The 11,971-nt window shown below is 33.5% G+C and overlaps 1 long non-coding RNA gene across 3 annotated transcripts in view; it reads left to right on the forward strand.

Annotated features, from left to right (window-relative positions):
* Positions 1 to 5,475, forward strand: part of LOC117106820 — a 29,467-nt gene extending 23,992 nt beyond the window's left edge. Inside the window, exons 2-3 of one of the 3 annotated variants that reach the window (XR_004445146.1) lie at positions 2,137 to 2,278; positions 5,402 to 5,475. This is a non-coding gene — a long non-coding RNA (uncharacterized LOC117106820). The remainder of the gene's footprint in view (positions 1 to 2,136; positions 2,279 to 5,401) is intronic. The other 2 variants (XR_004445145.1, XR_004445144.1) reach the window with 2 other exon arrangements.
* The last annotated feature ends 6,496 nt before the right edge of the window (positions 5,476 to 11,971 follow it).

Here is an 11,971-nt window from a genome sequence, read left to right on the forward strand (position 1 = left end):
AAATGAAAATTTAAGTTTATCGTCTTAACATGATGTGAACGATTAATGTATTGAAACTAAACGAGAACATAGATACTTTCAATCTCATTGCCTTTATCCTAACGTGTCGTGGTTTTAAAATCTATGTTTTTGTTTATAAATTATTTAGGCTTGTGCCTTTATATGTTTGATTGAATTAAATCTAAACAGTTGTTGAATAACTATATTTGAAATGTATTCAGTTTCATGCCTCTTAACAATTACGTTTACTGGCTTTTATTAATAATAATACATGATAATATCATAGGCCATATAATTAAGTTCCATTGGATGTCTATACACTCTGATGATAGGCCTATATTTTTAAAATTTAATTTCTTCATTCTATTTTATTCTCCTTTAATATCGAGTGGCACGCCACTTACAGAATAGAATGGTTTTAAAATCTATGTTTTTCTTTATAATTTATTTAGGCCTGTGCCTATGTTTGTGTTGAATAATGAAATATATTCGGTTTCATGCCTCTTTTAAATATTATGCTTATTGACTTTTATTAATAATACATGATAATATCATAGACCCTGTAATTGGGTCTCATTGGATGTCTATTAAAATAACCTTAATTTCTTCATTAATATCGAGTGGCACGCCACTTACAGAATAGAATGGAAACTTTCAAATTATAAATTACGTTCATTATAGGCCTTAGTGATTGGGACTTTAATAATAAAAAGATTCTAAGCTTTTAACAAGACTTGAGCAGAGCAGGCTGCTGGGAAGGGAAGCAAGCTGCATCATTACTTCATCTCCAGTATATAATTAGATTTATTGTAAATATTGCGATTAAAATTATATCATGTAAATTAAATTGTCGGTCCTCTTCTGTCAAAATAAGCCACATCAGTTTTTTTAATACCTAATAAAAATACCGCAGGTACCGTAAATTTTGTAATTTTTGGCATATCTCAACTTACAGATTTTGCTCTAATCGCAATAAAAGTATGTGACACATGGTTTGCTATAAATATTAGAATCATTGTACTTGTCGAACTTTAAACTCGTTTTTCTACAAATTAAACATAGAAGGTACGAACATTATGGAAAGATAATTATTTATTTTGTATGATTAAAAGAATTATTCTGTATCTTTTATGTGTTGTGGAAGTGACCAAGAGATATTTTGGATGGATTTGCATTTAGTAGTATGATGATCCATTTTTAACTTTGTTTTGAGTGAAAATAAAATTGAAAAATTTATAGTGATCTTTCTACGTATAAGTCCATCAGCACTTGCTGGTGGTAAATATTTGCCACCTGTCTCAAAGAGGACTTTTATAGCCATGTTGCATACCCACTTAATATTAGCCAACAGATGTTTTGGCCAACCTTGTACCCATATCGCTTGTCTCTTTTTAAAGCATATATGACCAAGAGAGGGGATAAGACACTTGGGTAACCCATGATATATTAGTACAGTATTAACTTTATCCACGCAAACGGAGAAGATAACTTTGGTAAGGTAGATATTTGTCTTCACTTAATATAATATTGTTTTTGTGTGTGTATTTATTGCGTATAGGTAGTCCTGTAAATAGATAAACTGTAGTATATTCTCAAAGAATTGCATCTGGTTCCATAACCATTTTATTTATTGGTTAAAAAAAAGATAATTTTCTACTACATAGCATATTGTTTGGATTCAAATAATATAATATTATTTATTTATAAAAAAAACTCTACCGTACAGTTATAATAAATCTGGTAGAGTAGTCACTATTGACCCACCGTGTGTCCAGTTCGTAAACCTATCAAGCTGCACCCCATTTGAAATATTTTAAATAGTACACACCTTCTTTTGGAAGAGACGTTCCCGAATACAAACAATAATACCTGTAGGTGTATACGTTAAAACGCAGTGTGCTGACCTGGCAAAAGAAAAGAGCATTGTCTCTGGTGCCCAGTTTACCAACAAGCTACTGGACATACGATTTCGCAATATTGTTGATTGGTTATCATTTTATGTGTTTCAAACCAGAGAAATCGAAATCCAAAATGAATTACAGTATGAACACCCCATTATTTTCTATTGTAATTTTATCCCTACAACGATAATTTGAGATACGTATTACTTTACTGTAGTTCATTTAACTTCTTTAGCTCCGGTGTCTGGAAAACTTTCGCTGCTCATTTTACATCCGACGTCCGTTTACGATACAAGTTCTAGTAATATTCAGACTTGTAGGACACCATTTTTTACCTCTGCAGGTCTGTAAATCAACAATTGTTTTCTAATTTTGAGGTAAGACAAGAACCATTTCCTTGGTATTCGTCCCATTAAAAGATTGGAGACTGTTAGTGGTCTCGAATTTGAGGGGTCTTGGACTTCGAGGATCTCGAATTTGAAGGTTAATGTATCATGTTCTTTTATGTCCAAGTCAAGTAAAGATATGTGGTTAAGTAGAAGCGAGTGTGTATGTTTTGCATGATGTACAATATCATTACATGCTTAATATTTCATATGGGCTTTATATTAATTTGAATTAATTTTTTAAAATTATATACCTCCTATATTATATAAACTAGGCCTAGTTGATTTAAAGCCTTAGAGCAGAACTATAGGAAAAATATAATAATATAATAAATTATATAATTGTATAAATCAATAAATTGTCGAAAGTTTACCTCGATCATCGTGTTTTGAGAAATCAGTATTGTAGGTCTACCTGTAACAACGGTGCTAAGTTCCGGGAAAGAAAGCACCTTCAACAGCGCCATCTATACAATTTTATATTGTTGACATCTATGTTGCCTTTAAATTTATTAATTCAAGAGTCATTAACTTAAACGTGACATTTTAAATATTAAGTATCCAGTATTTGCGCGTTGGAATAAAACATTTGAACATGTGTGTTATATTATGAATATGACAGATGATATTGAGTTTATGTCTTCAGAAATCGTTTTTATTACAGCGAACTAAAATTAGATAGTCCTACAGGCCTGCGTAATGATGATGGTGATGATAATTATAATAGTTACTTTTGCTATTGTTACTTTTGCTGTCGTTGTTATCGTTGATGATCATGTTGTTTTTGCTAATTGTTGAACGCAGGCACAAAAAAACACTAATGTGTTGCACTTTTTAAGGAGAACTAAATTGGTCTTTTGAGAAAGCTGCGAAACAGTAATTACCAACATCCTTGACAGCTTTTTAAAATAAATTAGTTGAAAATATGATGCCAAAAGTAGAACGGCTTGAGTAAGCTATCCCGACTGAGAGAATACCGTATGTTTAGTATTGCATTTACTGTAAATTAACTGTAATCTGTAACTATTTTATCTTCTTTTATAGGCTATTTTAATCTGTTAATGTATTTTTAACCTCTAGGCTCTTTTGTAATTATTTATATTGTTTGGCCGGGGGTGGGGGAGGATACCCACAACTTGTGTAGGGCTCTTCGCTCATGGTGTCCCCTTGGCACCCCTCCATGGCCATTTATAATTTGTTTTCTTGTGTGCCGATACGTAATAAAAAGTAGAAGAATCGGTTACGCCATAAAGGTTTGTATTGGTTATACAATAGAATACTGTGCGCAAAAATCGGTTTTAAATCACTAGAAATGCTGCTTTTACGTTGCGCAGTAAAATCATAGCCTCTTCACGTTGTGATTTTTCTCTGAGAATTGATGAGTGTAGTTTGAAATCAATCAGTCATGCCAAATTTTAGTTGTCGTGGTAACACACAATGTTCTACACCAGTGACAATGACAACAACATTAAAAATATTACAATTTCAACTAAATTAGAAGTTTTATGGGAATTATGATGGTATTTAGTGTAAAATTCCCTCATTAAAGATATATTATTTTTGCAATTAGCATAATCACGCACGTACCAAAAAAATTGGCTCTATCTTCTTATTACCATCTTGCATTCCGTAAATTTGAAACCAGACTTACCGGTACCAAACTTTAGTTATCGTGGTAGACTTGAAATTAGGCCTACCTGATAGGTGAAATATTAATTTTGCAAAAGAGCAATTAGCATATTCACACATGTACCAAAAACAATAGGCTCTGGCTTCTTATCTGCGAAGTTTGAAAGTAATCGGACTAATACAAATTGTAGCTATCGTGATAACTTGCAAAAATCATACTGTAGTCAGATAACCTGTTCATATGCAAATTAGCTTAAATATTCCAAGAAAAATAGGGGTTACTCGTATTACTTCAAATATTCTACTGGTAATCTAAACATATTGCAAACAAATGTTTACCTTTTATAAATAAACACATATGATGAGGGAATAACATTTAAGAAATCACACTGTGGTCACATGTCCTGTCATATGAAGATTTGCTTAAATATGCACAAAAGATGGTGGCCAGACCTCAATAATATGTATATACTGTCTCTTATACACATCTAGATGTGTATAAGAGACAGATGTACAATATCATTACATGCTTAATATTTCATATGGGCTTTATAGACAATACAGTATTGTTTATTTTATTTTTTTAAATTTCTTTTTTACCCTCAATGACCAGATCAGTGCAAATAGCATTGTTATCATCCAGAGCCCAGCAAATATAGAATATAACACGTAGATTTACCTCAAAAGTTATTGAGTATAGAAACGAGCTCTTTCCTGCGTAACCCTTCTCAAGTCAGTGAGAGTGAGAGCCGTTCAGTATTTGCCATTTGAACAGAAAATGAAACCGGTAATATAAAATTCATTTCAAGTGCAAATTCAAAAAACAAATTAAGCAATTTAGGTAATAATATGCTCATTGTATGCACTTATCGTTGCTTCATTCACACTCTATTTCTAATACAGGTATTGTTCGCCAACCTGAACGGCAACGATTTAATTAGCCATATAACATAATGTGAAGATCCTTAGATCTATTTTAATAATAATAATGAGATAGAGCGTCGCTGAAGTAGATGCAATTTATAAGACGGTATCCGCAGTAAGTTTACACAAGAGTAGAAACCGACATTGCTCCGTGATAATGCGTTTTAAGTGCCATTCATATACATTAGGCCTACTATCGACAATTGCTCTTTTTCACAGGTATTCTGGCAACTAGCATTTAATTATACGTATGCGTGTGACAAACGGGAGCACATTTAGCAATATGAATTGTGGTCACTTGATTTTATCATGGTATCTTGTTACCAGTAATTGAAATATCTCAAAGGTATATCAATCGTTTTGTAAGGTTTCGAATAAGGATAGAATTCCGACGTATGTTGACACCTACAAATCAGTGTTGGTGATCATGCGCATTAGATGGCCTTATCGCACCATCAACCACCATATCGATGAGCAGCAAATACACTCGATGCTGCAATATATTTTGCTAATTGTAGACTGTTCCAAATGCTGTTATACTTATTTTAATTTTATCTCTAGAACCGCATTAAATTGAGTGATTTTGGATTAAGAAAAGGGTAACAGACAAGGTTAGGATCGAAAAACTTTGCGAGGTAAGTTTGTGCTTTTCCTCTTAATATTTTATAATCATAATTTTATATTTTAAACAGTGAGATGGTTTCTGCTAAATCGATCTAAATAAGTCATTTATTAACATGTACTGAATAATAATAATAGGCCTACCAACCAACAATTCTCTTAATTTAATTTGTTACTGTAGTGTAGTTTACATAATAATTGTATTAATAATACGGTTCTTGCACAGTAATAATAGATGCACACATTGTATGAAGTCAGACTGCAACACGATCGTTCAGAGTGTATCAGCTTTAATATTATTATATGTTGAATGGATGAAGGTTTGAGCATTATACCATACCGTATGACAGATAATTCCCATCCCTCCTCCCCCACCCCAAGAAAAGTATCCAAACTTATTTTGGGATATTATCGTTTATCGGAGATTGTTTAGCCATCGAAAATATCTAATGTATCCTGTCCTGATGTATGTACTGTAGGCCTATTCATTTTTCAATCTTTATTTCGTCATACATATTTTTTTCTCTTGGTATTAAGATTACATTACATAAATTGTATACACAATAAGTGTATACCCGCTTTAAACCACCAGGATAATAACAAAGCAATCGAATTGTGTAGCTAATCCTACTGGGTAATATCAATTAAACAAGATACAGTAAACCATATTATGTCGTCGACACCTGGTTAGTTGGTTTTCTACGGTTTGAGAACGCTAAGGATACCAGGCGCGGATCCATTAGGGGCAGAGTGTGGATGGATTTATTCGGTGTAAACACCAAGGATAACCGACAAAAGTATGAAGGAAGACTAAATTCCATTGGGGTCCTTCTGGTGGTGATTGGGCAGTACACCAGTTGAGCCAGGCTTAACTCAAGCCTGGCTTATCTCCAAGTCTGAACGTAGCCTAAAACGTCTCATCCGAAAGACGGTGCGCTAAATTAACTTGCATTCAGCCCTCCAGCTGAAATATAAAGAGTGGCAGCAATGGGAATTGAACCGAGGATCTGGAGATCTCCACGGTTCAGCACACACAGTAGCTACCACCAGTTTAGCCGACTGAGCACGTGCCCCCATTTTGCCATTAAATTTTAAAATTTCAATGCATATCAATGCTATGTAATAATACAAGGAGAGCAGCGATGGGAATTGAGCCGGGGACCAGGATATCTCCACGGTTCAGCACGCACACAGTGGCTACCACCAGTTTAGCCGACTGAGCACGTGCCCCCATTTTGCCATTAAATTTTAAAATTTCAATGCTTATCAATGTTATGTATTGAACATAAGCGTTACTCACTTACCTATTCTGAAAATGTTGTGCTTCAATGCATATCAATGTTGTATTAATACAAGAAGGGCAGCGATGGGAAGGAATTAAACCGGCCCGGGGACCAAGAGATCTCCACGATTCAGTACACATACAGTGGCTACTACCAGTTTAGCCGACTGAGCACGTGCTCCCCGTTTTGCCACTAAATAAATTGCTTAAATAAAAGTTATAAGCTTCCAATTTGAACAAAAATATTTCCTCTCTCCGATTTTGTTTTTGTTTACCGTAAATTGAAATCACGAATTTTTATTATTGATTTTATTTGAGCCATTTTAAGTTAACTGTTAAGATTTTTGTTTTGCTAAAAGTACAATGTAAATTGATATCCATACATGACCACCTTGGTATTTAAAGCAATTTGCCTTTGCAACGATATTACAATTTTGGCATTTCAGATAATGCAAATAGTAATAACTGCAGATTGACTCAGATTAGGATAGGTTATTGACAAAGTACAATTGCATATCAATTATTCTGACAATGGTGAACAGCAATGGTTGAGTTGAGTGTTTGGTTGAAAGGTAATGTTCCTGCTTCTTGTGCTGAAGCCCCCAGTTCAAATCTGGCTAAACGTCGATTTTAATTAGAGTCAGTCCGCTCTGTTCTTCAAATAACCCTCGGATGAGAGATAGACGAGACCGGGAACATGGTATTATGGCTGCCGTGGGTCACATGGGCCCAGCCGCAATTTTTAATTCCAAATTCCAAGAAACGCGAAATTGCCAAATGCACTCAGCTGTCTAGCGCTTATTAACTGTGTTTAAAACCTAATTATTGGCACAACATAAACAACATAAAGGAGGGTGTATCAGAAAGTAAATCCAGTTCATTTACCCATAATGTTTAAGGTACAGATTAGTCATTTGCAATTAGGTCTAAAATGTTTCTCCTCTTTTATTTTTCGGCTTGACTGACGGGGGGGGGGGGGTACGGACCCTCATGGTCCCCCCGCTGTATCCGCCACTGACTGCATCATCTTAAGGCACGGCACATTAATACGAAGAGAATAACCCATTACAATTGAACCATTGCACTTCTTTATTAAGTTTTAATTATACTTTATACAGTACGAATATGGTAAATCGAGAGATTATTGAACAAAGTTATCCTAAAAGAATGAACAAATAAATACTGATGAGTAGACCTATTTTACCTTTTTTGGCAACAGTTATTTCACAACAGGTTCTTACCGTTGATACTGAGCTTAAGTACATTCTTTCACAGTCAAACCCAACCTATAGTAGTCTAGTTATTAAACTCATCTTACCCCTGAGATATGAACTTTGGCTCACGTTTAAATAATGAACGTCAGTTTACATTAATGCTACAAACGCATTGTGAGTATACCGTATTCACAAGTTGGAAAGTGGAAATTAATCATAATGGTTGTCAACAGTATTCATAAAGCAATGTGAACAAAAACAAAGTAACTTTATTTAAGGTATACCGGACCACCTGTTGCTAGCTATTCTTTAGTAACCCATACTGTACTGTATAGTGTCCATTAAAAAAGATTTGACACTACTGTTGTAGAAGTACCGTACACATGCAAACTTACATCATCATCATTGTCATCATCATCGTCATTGTCCTCATCATTATCATCATCATCATCATCATCATCATCATCAGCAGCAGCAGCAGCAGCAGCAGCATCATTGTCATCAAATTATCATCACTGTCATCATCATTGCCATCATCGTGGTTATTAAACTGTTGCGGAAAATCACAATAGGCCTAAATAAACAAAACAAAACTGTACGGAACAAACGAATCTTTTCAAACATGAATTAATTCATCGTATATCATTAATGTCCGTTAACTGTTTAAACCTGTGTTAAAAACATTTCCATATTTTAAAATTATAAATAAAGTAAAATAGACCATAATAGGCTAATCTGTGATTGTCATACCAAATCGTCAACAATAAAATGTTGCAGATCAGATAATACTGTACCGGTAGCTCTGTACAAGGAAAGGGAATCAGTACACGCAAAAAAAAAAAAAATAAATAAAAAAAAATAAATAAAAATAAACAGTTTTTACCCAGTGTATATGTATACTCAATTTATGTTTGTGCATTTGTTTGTGGAATTATGATTAAGTTAAAATATGTCGAATAAATTACTATTAATATATGATAATTTAACCATACATTACCGTACATTATTTAAAGGTAAACTCGTGCCATTTAGCCAATGGAAGCAAATTTCCATTACTTTTAGTCTAACTTACTTTTTTTCCCTTACTTTTAGTTAAGCTGTGCATTTCTATAGGAACAGTACTGAAATGATTTCAAATTTATTCTCCTTCACCTCTTCAATGATCATTTCCAGATAATACTATGTTTAACAATGATATGATTACTAATTGTAATTATATGATAGACTCACTGGTTTGTATTCTGCCTATTTTATATAGCCGGCAAAATGTATTACAGTGTTATGGGAATGGAAGTTTATACAGTATTACTTAGGCCTACGTACTGTACTGTATGTAATTAGAGATTAGGCTAAACTAATAGTCCTTTTTATCTCTGTCGCAGGTATTAACATTAAATTGATCGTCTGATAATTCCCAGCATGCACTTAAAATAATATTTCATCATTCTGCACATAGATTACCCATAATCCCTTGCTATTCATTTATTTGGCTCTTGATTTTGATAGACCTACTAGAGACTTTGATGTATCATTGAAAGAGATTACTGCTCAAGTTCGGCCACTTGGAATATTTCATCTTCCTTGTAAGATTACCGTTGTGTTGTCTTCGATCGTGTCGTTTAATAACGTTACTTATTCAAATTCTATAGGGTTTATATTGATTGCGTGAAAGGTTCGTAGAAAATAGACAGTACTGAAGATGAGTAAAATGGTGTTGTAAATACAGTGTTATTAAATGGTGAGCAACGTGTGTTAATAAGTAAGAGTTTAACCATACAGTCATTTAAATAAATGTATTGTATGGCTAAATTATCATTTACAGACGGATAAAAAACATGGTATTTGCAAACAAGGCATAAAATAGTTTCCTTATTATTGTATCAGTGGAAAGCTGTGATAATTACCAGAGCACATGATGGGTAGGGATAGGCATATTCACGTGATGTTAAACACTGTTAACAGTGGCGTAACGGAGTTTGTGGGGCCCTGGCGCTGACTGTTATTGGGACCCTCAACATGCCAAGTTCGACAAACAAGTAAGACTTTTGTTTTAAAAACCCATCCCCTGGGTAGGGTGTGTCCGGGGCATCTCCCGAAATGTTTTTTTCCCTAGATACCCGGAAATGCATTGTTTGCTACTTTAGGGTTGAATTTTTACAACTGAATATCTGTTAGGAATCCACAATTTTTCATGAGAATGCGTATTTCTGCCGTCCAGGAACGAACCTATCCCACTGACATGAGCCGCGTGCGTGGCACCTGGCAGTGTGTTATGAAGCTATTGATGCAGCTAGTGTGATCTGATCTGATTAAAAAAGTAGTAAGAGAAATGTTGCATTTTTTACTGACAATTATCAGAATGTATCAACTAATACATGAGATAATATAAAAAAATAAATGTGAAATTATATGATAATACTGTAATTATAAAAAGACATCAGAAAAAAACAAATATCTAAACATCTTAAGTTGAAGCCGAGCTCTTTGTTAAAGGTCCATGATATCAATTTTGTTTAACTACAATGTCGGGCACCTCGTCGTACCTGGGGCCCTGGCGCTCCGCCCCCCCCCCCCGTTAACGCATGAGCGTGACGCCACTGTCTGTTTAACATATTAGTCTTAGGTCTTCTTAAGCTGATAGATCATTTTCTTTCTCAAAATCAGATATTTTATAAATAGCAAATATGTAGTATACATTTACACGTAGGCCCTAATGTAGGAAGAAAATACGATAAGGAGAAATATTAATAACTATTTCATAAAAATTATAGCAAAAGTCAGTAACTAATAATAATTTGATAATTATTATCAATTAGAAATGAGGCCTAATAATAATAATAACATTAATGTTGATGGTGGTGATCATAATTATAATAATGATAATAAAGGTAATGTTTGTGTTATGATAAGCGAGTTACTAGACCTTTAAAATTGGTCAACAGCGGTATTACTAAAAGTGTTACTGTAGTACAGTGAGATTCAGTTCATTATTGTTCATGTGTTGTGAAGCTATACATATAGGTAAAAATTGAACATAAACATCATGGAAATAAGCTGTTCTTAAATGTGTTTGTTCCTGTGTGTTAATGGACTGAATTTTTATGGTGTCTCGTTTGTATCATAATATGAGGGTAATTATTGAAGTCAACAGCGTTGCGGGCCTAATACATGATCTTTTACATGCCTTTAAGTCTTCTGTCTATATATTTTGTAGCCTGACCTATTTTCAATTTTTATGATACTTTAGGGCTATGTTGTTCCATGTGGTCATCTCAAGTTAGTTTATGTTTCAAAAATTACCAGTTCTATAGAACCATTTTGTAAAATGTTTCGAAGGGATTTGTGATGTTTGCACTTTTGAACATTTTATTAATATTAATTTTTATATTTTATGATAATTGTGTTAAACAGGACCATTTTCAAAAACAGATTTTCATCGTGTCTGAAATTGTATCCTGTATAAATTTGTTTTAATAAAAAGAAAAGATAAATAAAATAATATATTCGGTTTGTAACAGCGTCATCTAATAAAGCAACTTAACCCCTGTTTTATTTTCTCTGTGTTCTATGAATCGTATGAATTTATATGTTTTATATTTTAAGGAATCACCTAACATAAGCTGATGGCATATACAATGTATAAGTTACGAATTAATGAGAATCAGTAAATTGAAAACAGAATACAAGAAGCAAGTAATAATTGACACGAGAAGAGGAGAAATAAAATACATTGCCTTGACTCAGAAAGGTCATATAGGGGGAATCTTGAATTTAACTTGTAGTGTGATTTTCAAAAAGTGGCAGCGAGATAAAATAAACTGGATGAGTAAACGTTAAAATGTTAAACAACATTTTATCCTGTCGGTCTGAAAGCTCATTGCAGTGACACACAACGAATCAGATTACAAATTATACGGAGTTGGTAAGAGGTTAGTAAAAAAAATAAAAACCTGTAATAAATTCAATTATTTTCCAAGTACTATGATCTGACAACTTCAAATTTAACCTAACCAA

This window comes from Anneissia japonica, unplaced genomic scaffold (genome assembly GCF_011630105.1).
Source record: "Anneissia japonica isolate Jap-2015-1 unplaced genomic scaffold, ASM1163010v1 scaffold2471_len1564793_cov202, whole genome shotgun sequence".
Classification (NCBI taxonomy): Eukaryota; Metazoa; Echinodermata; class Crinoidea; order Comatulida; family Comatulidae; genus Anneissia; species Anneissia japonica.